This window comes from Artemia franciscana, chromosome 15 (genome assembly GCF_032884065.1).
Source record: "Artemia franciscana chromosome 15, ASM3288406v1, whole genome shotgun sequence".
Classification (NCBI taxonomy): domain Eukaryota; kingdom Metazoa; phylum Arthropoda; class Branchiopoda; order Anostraca; family Artemiidae; genus Artemia; species Artemia franciscana.
The window spans coordinates 8,980,676-8,993,325 of NC_088877.1; positions in this window are offsets into that span (position 1 = coordinate 8,980,676).

Here is a 12,650-nt window from a genome sequence, read left to right on the forward strand (position 1 = left end):
TGCTTTTACTGCTTTTTGTTATATCAGTCATGTATTAATACCAAATTAAGGGAATTACTAATGCTCCCCTTTTTCAAAATAGAAGAGAAGCTATAAAATATTAACAAGGTCTTTCTAGGTTGTTCAGATGAATTGGACGTGATTTTAACGCATAGAAACGGCTTCCTAAGTAACTAATTTAAGCACTAAGGTATGGTGCAATCATAATTTGTTTGTACCTACGGAAGGTTATGGTGTCTTTTTTTTGAATATTTCTTTTGTTGGAATGGCAAGCGATATAACACTTTCGATAAAAATTAAGGTCCCAAGAGTTAGGCTATGCCTAGAGAGCAGGAGATTGTTTGTCCCTGCATATTTATGGTGATTTTTTAATTTTACTTTATTTTTAGTGCTAGAAGTTATGTCGAGTTAAAATTCTCATTGTAGTTGAAATTCCATCCATTTCTAATTTGTCTAGTAATTTGATTCTAGATTGCACAACGTTGTGCTTATGAGTGTAATTTAAGACCATAACACACGTTACCCTTTAAACTATTATTAAATACAAAAACAAAGTTTTTTTTTAGCTGAAAATAAGGAGCGACATTAAAATTTAAAACTTAAAATCATTATATTTAATATGAAATAAAAAAAACAAGGTTTTTTTGACTGAAAGTAAGAAGTGACATTAAAACTTAAAACGAACAGAAATTACTTCGTATATGAAAGGGGCTGCTTCCTCATCAACGCCCCGCTCTTTGCGCTAAAGTTTTACTCTTTCTCTCAACTCTGCTTTTTAAAACAGTAAAAAACTTTAGCGTAAAGAGCGGGGCGTTGATGAGGAAGCAGTCGCTTTCATTTACGAAGTTATTTCTGTTCGTTTTAAGTTTTAATGTCACTTCTTACTTTCAGTCAAAAAAAAAACTTGTTTTTTTTTTATTTCATATTAAATAGAATGATTTTAAGTTTTAAGTTTTAATGTCGCTCCTTACTTTCAGGTAAAAAAAACTTGTTTTCTTATTTAATTTCTGAACATTTTTGAATCAATGCATGTTTTGATTTTGGCTCTCCGCAGAGGAATAATGAACACGAAATTTGCAAGTTTTTTTTTGGCTAAATTGCTTTCTCGTAGTTTTGATCGAATGATTTTGAGAAAAAAAGGGAACGGTGGAAGAAGCCTAGTTGCTCTGCGATTGTTTGGTTACTTAAAAAGGCAACTAGAACTTTTAATTTTTCACGAATGTTTTTATTAGTAAAAGATAAACGTAACTTATAAATTAGCTTACGTAACGAACGTTGGTAATCCCATGTTTTTATTACATATATAAGGGGTTCATCCTCTCTTCAGTACCCCACTCTTTACACTAAAGATTAAATTTTGTCCCAATTCATTAAGAATGACCCCTGAATCACGAAAGCAGTAGAATAAATAGTTGAAAGCACTAAACATACTTTAACGTAAAGAGCGAGATATTAGGAGGAGGTGAGCCCCTCATATACGTAATAATTTCTGTTCGTTTTAAGTTTCAATGCTGTTCCTTAATTCCAGTTGAAAAAAAATTTCAAATTTATTTTTTCATTGTTTTTTTTAAATAATGCTAGAAAATCCTGCGCTCCCTTCATGGAAATTTTCTTCCCCTATGACAAATTCCTCGATGGAAAGTTCCCCCACATATCCCCCTCTTGTCAACCCCTCCCCAACCAAAAAATCCCCCTGAAAACGTCTGTACACTTCCCAATAAGCATTACTATATGTAAGCACTGGTTAAAGTTTGTAACTTGTAGCCCCTCCCATGGGGACCGTGGGGGAGTAAGTCGTCCCCAAAGACATAGTTATAAAGTTTTTTGACTATGCTGAAGAAAATGGCTATCTCAGAATTTGATCCGTTGACTTTGGGAAAATAATTAGCTTGGGAGGGGGCCTAGGTGCCCTCCAATTTTTGTGGTCACTTTAAAAGGGCACTAGAACTATTCATTTCCGTAAGAATGAGCCCTCTCGCAAGATTCTAGGACAGCTAGTATATATATATATATATATATATATATATATATATATATATATATATATATATATATATATATATATATATATTTTATATATATATATATATATATATATATATATATATATATATATATATATATATATATATATATATATATATATATATATATATATATATATATATATATATATATATATATATATATATATATATATATATATATATATATATATATATATATATATATATATATATATATGTTTTTAACTACGTAAAACTTGCGAATATACAACATTCTTTGCTGTCCCATTGTCTGTGCATATAAATAGATTGTCAGGTTTACCGACTCTTGAACATGCAACATATAATGGTCCATGGGAAAACAATCCGTATTCAGATCTATACCTCATGATTCTGATGATTGCCCTTGAGCTTTGTTGATGGTGATTGCTAATCGACCATTCCCTGTGTCGCCGTCGTCATTTATATATCCCACTGTGCCCCCCAGCGTCCCATTTGTAGTTGTGTCCCTGTGTCCCGGTCGTCATTTATATTCCCTGTGTCCCGGTCATCATTTGTGTCCCGGTGTCCCAGTCTGTGATTTCTCTTTGAGTGTCCCGGGTGTCATTTATATTCCTTGTGTCCCGGTGTCCCGGTCGTCATTTATATCCATCCCCCTGTGCCCCCGGCGTCCCCGTTGTAGTTGTGTCCCTGTGTCCCGGTCGTCATTTATATTCCCTGTGTCCCGGTCGTCATTTGTATCCCGGTATCCCGGTCTGTATATACATTGGTTTTTTAGTTTTTTTTCCTTTATTTTTCTTTTTTTTCTTTTTTATCGTTTTTTTAGTTTTTTAGCTTTTTTAGTTTTTTATTAGTTTTTAGTTTTTTTTCTTTTTAGTTTTTTTGTAGTTTTTACCTTTTTTTTTTAGTTTTTTTAGTTTTTTTTACTTATGTCCTGGTCGTCATTTATACTCCCTGTGTCCCGGTCGTCATTTGTGTCCCGGTGCTTTGTTGATGGTGATTGCTAATCGAACATTCCTTTTGTCCCGGTCGCTTTCTCTTTGAGTGTCGTCATTTACATTCCCTATATGCCGGTGTCCCGGTCGTCATTAGTGTCCCGATGTCCCGGTCTGTAATTTTGTCAGTTGAAAACATGACGTCAGTCGACACACAAACATGACGTCACCCGACAGACAGACCCACACACACACAGACAACTTATTTTATATATATACTAGCTGTTGGGGTGGCGCTTCGCGCCATCCCAACACCTAGTTGGTTGGGCACTTCGCGCCCCCCAAGCCCCCCGCGCGCGTAAGCTGTGTCCCGGTCGTCATTTATATATCCCGCCTGTGCCCCCGGCGTCCCCGTTGTAGTTGTGTCCCTGTGTCCCGGTCGTCATTTATATTCCCTGTGTCCCGGTCGTGATTTGTGTCCGGGTGTCCCAGTCTGTAATTTCTCTTTGAGGTTACCGGTCGTCACTTATATTCCCTCTGTCTCGGTCGTCATTTGTGTCCCGGTCTGTAATTTCTCTTTGAGTGTTTTTTCTTTTTAGTTTTTTACCTTTTTTCTTTTTTCAGTTTTCTTTTTCTTCTTTATTTTTCAGCGTCACTATGAAGTACATATCGACGAACCTTTGTTTTTTTAACTTAAATCTGGTAAGCATTGATGACCTTATCCAAGTCAGAATCCCAAACCCAATCATCATCGCTATCATTTTCAGTTTTGATATGTTTTGACTCTCACTGTCCAGGTGGATTTTCATCTAACTGCGCGGTGTTGCGTTCTTTAGCCGCAAGCCTGTTTTCTTGCTGTTCTTGTGATTCCTTGGAACGCTTTCTTTTCTTACTTTCTCTATCAGCAGCAAGTTTTTTGGCATAAACTCTTTGAGCAGCTTCCTCGGCTGTTGCCATTGTAGGTTCTTCAGTCATTTTACAATTAAACATTTTTCCGTGAACAAATGTCTTAAATACCGTTAATGACGTCACCGTCAAAGCAAAAATGACGACAACTAATTTCATGACGTCAGTCAACACAGAAACATGACGTCACCTGATCCACAGACAGACACACAGACAGACAACTTATTTTTATATATATAGATATATATATATATATATATATATATATATATATATGTATATATATATATATGTATATATATATAAGAGGCTTATGTAATGCCAGAATGAAAATAATCTTGGTTTCTGTCTACGCAACAAAGGAAATTGACAGAAACCTTACTTTCATGCTAGAAAGTAGCAATGTTTTCTCACTTCTGATTAAAAGTATTGTGGAAGTGATACAAATTGATTTACACAAAGAATTTTTGATGTGAAATTGCTAACAATACTTCAAAATTGCTGTAAATTTTGGGAAAGAAAACTATATATTAAATATATATATATATATATATATATATATATATATATATATATATATATATATATATATATATATATATATATATATATATATATATATATATATATATATATATATATATATATATATATATATATATATATATATATATATATATATATATATATATATATATATATCAACAACAATAGTAGTAATAGTATTGGGGTGCAAATATGCCTTTTGGTCAGGTGATATTCCCCCTTAAGGCTTTTCCAAAAGTTTCAACTTAATTCCCCAATAAATTCTTGAGCTACGTTCTTTTGACAATATATTAGCACATGGTTTTTGTTGATTCAGTTCAAATTTCATTGTTGATTCAGTTCAAGTAAGTAAATTGATTCAGTTCAAGTAGTGAGGGGGTTTAGTTGCCCTCCAATCACTTTCAACTATTAAAAGGGTACTAGCCCTTTCAATTTCTAATCGAACGACAACTTTTTGAAGTTTTTACGACCTTTCTAAACTAAAAGACTATATCAAAATGTTGCTCACATATATTTTAGGAAATGATGTGTGCGAGAGGGGTTAGTTGTCCTCCAATCACTTTCCACTATCAAAAAGGGCGCTATTCCTTTCAATTTTCTGTTGAATGAGCTCTTTTCGAAATTTCTAAGACAACAAGTAACCATCTCGAAATTTCTATCAGATGGATCTCGGGGAAATACGAGGTGTTGGTGGATCCACCCTCTAATTACTTTAAATCTTATAAAGGTCACAAGAATTTCTAATTAAACATCCCATGAGCCCTCCCCCCTCTGAAGTCTATACGATCACCCTTTCTATACATAAGGTATTTTCCCCCAGGTCAAAACTTACAACCCTTTCCCTGGAGGCTCTGGGATGGAGGATCGTCATCCTTAAAGACATAATTTCTAGACCTTTCAATTACGTTTAGCAATATGATTATCTCAAAATTTTGTTTGGATACGTTTGTGGAAATGATGGACATGACAGAGGGCTTAGTTGTCCTGTAATCAATTTCGACTATTAAAAAGAACAATAGCCCTTTAAATTTCCAATCGAATGATCTCTTTTGAAAGTTTCTAAGACAAAAGATGACTATCTCAAATTTCTTTCAGATGCTTTTCGGGAAAATACAAGGTATAGGGAGGGGGTAGGTATCAATCCTCGGATCATTCTAAATCTTAAAAGATTAAATGATCCCGTCAGAACACCCAATTTCAAACTAATTGAGCCCATTTCAGAGTTTTTACAATCAATTTTTCTATATATACCTTATTTGTTACCCAGGGCCTAACTTACGACCCGTACCCTGAGGGCCATGGGGAGAGTTATCTTCCTCAAAGCCAAATTTTCGGAAAGTTTCAACTACATTGACAAAATGCCAATCTAAAAAGTTTTATTGAATGTGTTAGGGAAAATGGTGGCCGTGGGAGGCGGTTAGTTGCCTTCCATTCACTTTTGACTATTAAAAAGGGTACTAACCCTTTAAACGCCCAATCGAATGAGCCTTTTCAATGCTTCTATGACAACAAATGCCTATCTCAAAATTTATATCAGATACAATACGGGAAATTACAGGGTGTTATGGGGGGAGATCCACCCTCTGATCACTCTGAATCTCAAAGAGAGCAGTGATACTTCTTATTAGCAATCCAATGAGGCCCCCTGAAGTTTATATGATCACTCTTATTACATAAACCTTATATGCCCTTAGGGCATAACTTACAACCCTTCCCCTGAAGGCTCTAGGAGGGTTGTAATCCTCAAACACCTAATTTAAGGACCTTTCAATAATTTTGAAACAAATTTTTATCTCAAAGTTTGGATTGGATTTGTTCAGGGAAGTGGTGGGAATGGGAGGGGTTTGTCCTCAATCACTTTCAACCATTTAAAAGGGCACTATCCCTTTCAATTTACAATCGAATGAGCTCTTTTCGAAGTTTCTTCGACAACAAATGACAATCTCAAAATTTCTATTACATGCATTTCTGGAAAATACGAGGTGTAGGGGGTATACACCCTCCGATCATCCTGGGGACGGGGGGTAGTATCCACCCTTCGATAAAACTGCATCTTAAAAAGGGTACTAGAACTTATTTACCAGTCCTAGGATTACAAATCCAGTAAGTCTCCTTCAAAATATACGGTCACTCTTCTGTTATATATTTTATATACCCCAAGGGCATACTTTCAATGCCTTTTTCAAAATTTTCATTGGATTCGATTGACGGCTCTGGAGGGGGAGGGTTGTCATCCTCAAAGATATGAATTCCGGAATAAAATGAGTATCTCGAAATTATGATTAGATGAGTTTGGGGAAATAATGGGCGTAAGAGGGGGGTGGGTAATTTCCCTTCAATTAAAAATACTATTAAAAAGGGTGCTAGTCCGTTCAATATCCAATCGAATAAGCTCTTTTTGATGTTTCTAAGACAAAAAATGACCATCTCAAAATTTCTATCAGATGCATCTTGAGAAAATACGAGGTTTGGGGGGATCTGCCCTCCTATCACTCTGAATCTTAGAAAGGGAACACGAACTTCTGACTAAATATCCGATGAACCCCCTCTGAAGATTATACGATCAGCCTTTCTATATAAACTTATTTGCCCCCAGGGAATAACTTACAACTCTTTCTCTAAGAGCTCTGAAGGGGGGGGGGGGTCATCCTCAAAGAAGGGGTCATCCTCAAAGAAACAATTTTCAGACCTTTCAATTACGTTGAAAAAAAAAATGGCTATCTCAAATTTTTTGGGACACTTTTGTGGAAATGATGGATGCGAGAGGGGGGCTTAGTAGTCCTCCGATCGTTTTCGACTATTAAAAAGAGCACTAATCCTTTCAATTTCCAATTGGAAGAACTCTTTCCGAAGTTTCTAAGACAACAAATTTCCATCTCGAAATTTCTGTCAGACGCATTTTGGGATTATACGAGTTTTAGGGGGGGGGGGTAAACCCCCCGATCAATCCAAATCTTAAAAAGAGCATTAGAGCATCCGATTTCAAATCAAATGAGCCCATATCAGAGTTTTTACAATCAACTTTTCTATATTTTAAATTTAAAAAAACAAGTTTTTTTAGCTGCAAGCAAGGAGTGACATTAAAACAAACAGAAATTATTCCGTATATTAAAGAGGTTGTCCCCTCCTTAACGTCCCGCTTTTTACGCTAAAGTTTGACTCTTTCTGACAACTCTACTTTTTAAAACAACAAAAAGCTTATTCTGAGGTCTGGAGGGGGTTTTAACTCTCAATTAATTTCTGGTTCTTTCAACTACGTCAAACAAAAATAGTTATCTCAAAATTTTGATTGAATGTATTTTGGGAAGTGTTGGGCGTTGAAAAGGGGTCAGTTGCCCTCCAATCTCTTTCGAATATTAAAAAGAGCACTGGCCCTTTCAATTTCCAATCGAATGAGCTCTCTTTGAAGCTTCTACGAGAACAAATGACCATCTCCAAATCTCTATCAGATACATTTCGGGAAAATATGAGGTGGGGGATGGGTCAACCCACTGATCATTCCGAGTCATAAAAAGGGCGCTAGAACATCTTAGTTCTAGTTAAATGAACCCATTCCAGAGTTCTTACGATCACTCTTTCTATATAAACCTTTGGGGGGGGGGGGGTAGTCATGTTCAATGACATAATTTCCGGAGTTTTCAATTACATAGAACAAACTGTCTATCTCAAAATTTTGATTGCACATGTTTGGGGAAATGATGGTATTGAAAGGGGGGTTAGTTACCCTCCAATTACTTTTGACTCTTAAAAAGGTCACTAACTCTTTCAATTTCCAAGCAAATGAGCTCTTTTCAAAGTTATTACGAAAACAAAAGGCCATCTCAAAATTTCTAACAGATGCAATTCGAGAAAATACGAAGTGTGTGAAGGGTGGGATATCCACCCTCTGACACTCTGAGTCTCAAAAAGGGCACTAACGCTTCTGGTTAGCAATCCAATGAGCCTCATCCAAAGTTAGACGATCACCTTTTCTATATAAACCTCATATGCCCCCAGGACAGAACTTACAACCATTAGGCTGAGGGCTTTAGGGGGGCTGTCATCTTCAAATCCATAGTTTCTAGTCATTTCAACTACGTTGAACAAAATTGCTATCTAAAAATTTTGATCGGACGTGTTTGGGGAAATAGTGGGCGTGGGAGCGTACCCTATAATCATTTTCAACTAGTAAAAAGGTCACTAGCCCGTGAAATTTCCAAATAAATGAGCTCTTTTCGAAATTTCTACGACAGCTCCTTCGATACAAAGTTCCCCGGTCTAAAAAAAGAAAATAATACATTGTACAACTACAGATGAGAGAATAATGAGGACTTTTTTCCCAAGACAGTGAACCAACAAAACCTATTTGAATATTTCGGCCCTATATCTAAGGGCCGTTTTCAGCAAAGAAAATAATAAACAATAAAACACTTACAATAAAACCTTTTGGTTAAAAATACATTCTTTTTTTTATAAGATACTTCTTAACGAAAAGTTCAGCCAAGTCTGTGTGATAAAAGCTAAAATTTTACAAGCTAAAAAGGTTCATTCATTGAACTAATGTATTTATTAAAAATCGGAATAATTTCTTATTGCGATATTTGCCTTCTCTGCAGCTAATACAGTTAGTTCAATGAATGAACCTTTTTAGCTTGTAAAATTTTAGCTTTCATCACACAGTCTTGGCTGAACTTTTCGTTAAGAAGTATCTTATAAAAAAAGAATGGATTTTTAACCGAAAAGTTTGATTGTAAGTGTCTCATTGTTTATTATTTTCTTTGCTGAAAACGGCCCTTAGATATAGGGCCGAAATATTCAAATAGGTTTTGTTGGTTCACTGTCTTGGAAAAAAAAGTCCTCATTATTCTCTCTAATGTAGTTGTATTATGGAAAGGCAGTGTGGTCTTCGTCATTATTTATAATACATTGTGCCCAAAATACTCTTTACTTAGGTAGCGGTAATGTGCTGCCTATGATACTACCGAGGTAATTGAAGCTGTTCACCTGATCAATCTTTTATTCCCCATCGTCACATTTCATCTTCATTTATGCCTAGCCTTAGTGAGTTTTTCTTCTTAACTTGTATTTTCAAGCCTCTTCTAGAGCCTTGAACTGGCAAAACCTCTATAAGTTCATTCATTTTAAACGCTTTCATCTAGGATACTTAAATCTTCAGTATAATCTAAGTCCGGAAGACTTTTTCCTCCTCATTTGATTCTGTGGTGTTCCATTGCCTTTCGTGCGCTATTTAAGACAAAATCCATCAAAATGATCCATATAAAGGAGGATAGTTATTCTCCTATATAGCACAAATCCCTTTAATGTATTTATCTGATATTAAACAGTTCGTGGTAACGAACTGTAGTAAGGAGCGACCTGGCTCAATAGTAACCGAAACTGTAAAAATGGAATTTTAATACCAATAGTTACATCAAAAGAATTGCATTATAATGCTGATTTTAAATATACAAGTTTCATCTACATAAGGTATACCCATCAAAAGTTACGAGCCTGAGAAAATTTACCTTATTTTAGAAAATAGGGGAAAACACACCCTAAAAGTCATACAATATTAACAAAAATCACACCATCAGATTCAGCGTCTCAGAGAACCTTATTGTAGAAGTTTCAAGCTCTTATCTACAAAAATGTGGAATTTCGCATTTTTTGCCAGGAGACAGATCACGGATGCGTGTTTATTTGTTTGTTTGTTTTTTGTTGTTTTTTTCCCAGAGCTGATTGTATCGAATGAGTGGTCCCAGAATATTGCAAGAGGACTCGTTCTAATGGAAGGTAAATGTCCTAGTGCCCTTTCTAAGTGACCAAAAAAATTGGAGGGCACCTAGGCCCCCCTCCCACCCTCATCTTTTCCCCAAAGTCACCAGATCAAAATTCAGACATAGCCATTTTATTCACCATAGTCGAAAAACCTAATAACTATGTCTTTAGGGACGACTGACTCCCCCGCAGTCCCCGTGGGAGGGGCTGCAAGTTGAAAACTTTAACCTGTATTTACATAGCAATGGTTACTGGGAAGTGTACAGACGTTTTCAGGGGGATTTTTTGGTTTAGGGGGAAAGTTGAGAGGGGATTGCATGGTAGGATATTTCCATGGTGAGACTTCTCATGGGGGAAGATAATTTCAATGAAGGGGGCGCAGCATTTTCTAGCTTTATTTGAAAAAAATGAAAAAATAAATATGAAAAGTTTTCTCTACTGAAAGTAAGGAGCAGCATTAAAACTTAAAACGAACAAAAATCATTACTCATATGAGGGTTTTACCTCCTCGTTATACCTCACTCTTTACGCTAAAGTATTTTTAGTAATTTCAACTATTTATTCTACGGCCTTTGTGATTCAGAGGTCATTCTTAAGGAATTGGGACACAATCTAAGCTTTAGTGTAAAGAGCGAAATATCGACGAGGGTTGAACCCCCTCATATACGCAATAAAAATATACGAATATAGAAGTTCGTTACATAAGTTAATTCGTAAGTTACGAATATTTTTTACCAATGAAAAAGTTTGTAAAAAATTAAAAGTTCTAGTTGCTTTTTTAAGTAATCAAAAACTTGGAGGGCAGCTAGGCCTCCTCCTTCACTTCTTTTTTCTCAAAATCTTCCGATTAATTGCAATTAATTAGTATGCAAATTTCGTTTTAATTATTTATGTGCGGAGAGCCAAGATCAAAACATGCATTAATTCAAAAACGTCCAGAAATAAAATACAAAAAATAAGTTTTTTTTAACGGAAAGTAAGGAGCGACATTAAAACTTAAAACGAACAGAAATTATTTCGTATATGAAAGGGGCTTTTCCTCCGCAACGCCTTCGCTATGTGTTGTTTATTGTTATTGTTATTTTTTGGCTGGGTTTGGTTTGTTTTAGACCGGGGCGGTCTAAAACCGCCCCTTTCTACAAACACATCCAATCAAAATTTTGAGACAAACATGCTATTCAACGTAGTCAAAAGCCCTAGAAATTATGTCTTTGAGAATGGCGATTCCCCACAGCCCTCAGGGCAAAGGTTGGAAGCTACCTCCTGGGAGCATATAAAGGCTTTGCCGGAGAAACTTCAAATAGGGATCATTCAGTTGAAAATTATACAACTAGTGCCCTTATTAGTCAAAAGTGATCGGAGGGTGAATTCCCCCCCCCCCAGGGCGATCATTTTCCCGAACACTTCCAATAAAAATTTTGAGGTACCAATTTTGTTCAGCATGCTTGAAAGTTCCGAAAATTATGTCTTTAAGGATGATAAATCCCTCTCAAGCCTTTAGGGCAAGGATCCTGAGGGCTTATAAGGTTTCTATAGAAAGCATGGTCTTATATATTTCGGAGGGGCTCATTAGATTGGCAATCAAAAGCTCTAGTGCCGTTTTTAAGAGCCAAAGTGATCGGAGGGTAGCTACCACATACTCGCACACATGCGTCGTATTATCCCAAAATGCATTTTATTCAAAATAGTGATTTGAGAGTAGCTGTCCCTCCCCCACGCTCATCATTTCCCCAAAGACATCCAATCGAAATTTAGAAATAGCAATATTTAGTTGTAGTTGCAGGGTCGGGTAATTACTTGTTTGAGGAAGACACCCCACGGCTCTCAGGACAAGGATTGTAAATTATGACCCTAAAGTATATAAGATTTCTATAGAAAGGGTGTTTGCATATACTTTGGAGGGGACTCATTGAATTGATAATCTGAATTTTTAGTGCCCTTTTTAAAAGTCAAAGTTGTCAAAGGGCAGCTAAAGCCCCTCTCCTCCCTCACAAGTCGTGTTTTTCTCGAAATAAATTGTATATAAAAGTTTTAGACAGTCATATTTTCAAAATAGCCCAAATATCATATAACAAGGCTTTTGGAATGGAACAAGACCTTAGAAGAGGCTCATTTGTATGAAAACTGGAAGTTTTAGTTCCTTTTTAAGCATCAAAAGTGTTGGAGGGTATTCAGCCTCCATCCCAAACAACCCCTCTTTTCCCCATACGCATCTGATTGAAATTATGAGATAGCAAATTTGTTCAAAATAGTCAAAAGAACAAATAATAATGCCTGTAGGATTGACACAGCCCTCTTTTGGCCGCTGGATAGGATTGTAAGTTATAACATGAGGGCAAGTGAGGTTTTTTTTTAAATGGACGTTAGTATAAACTTCGGAATAGGCACAATGGATTGTAAATTGAAGTTTATAGTGCCATTTTTAAGACTCAAGTAATTTGAGAGCAGCCGGTCTACCCCTCCCACCCTCCACGCTCAACACTTCCCTTAAAACCTTCGA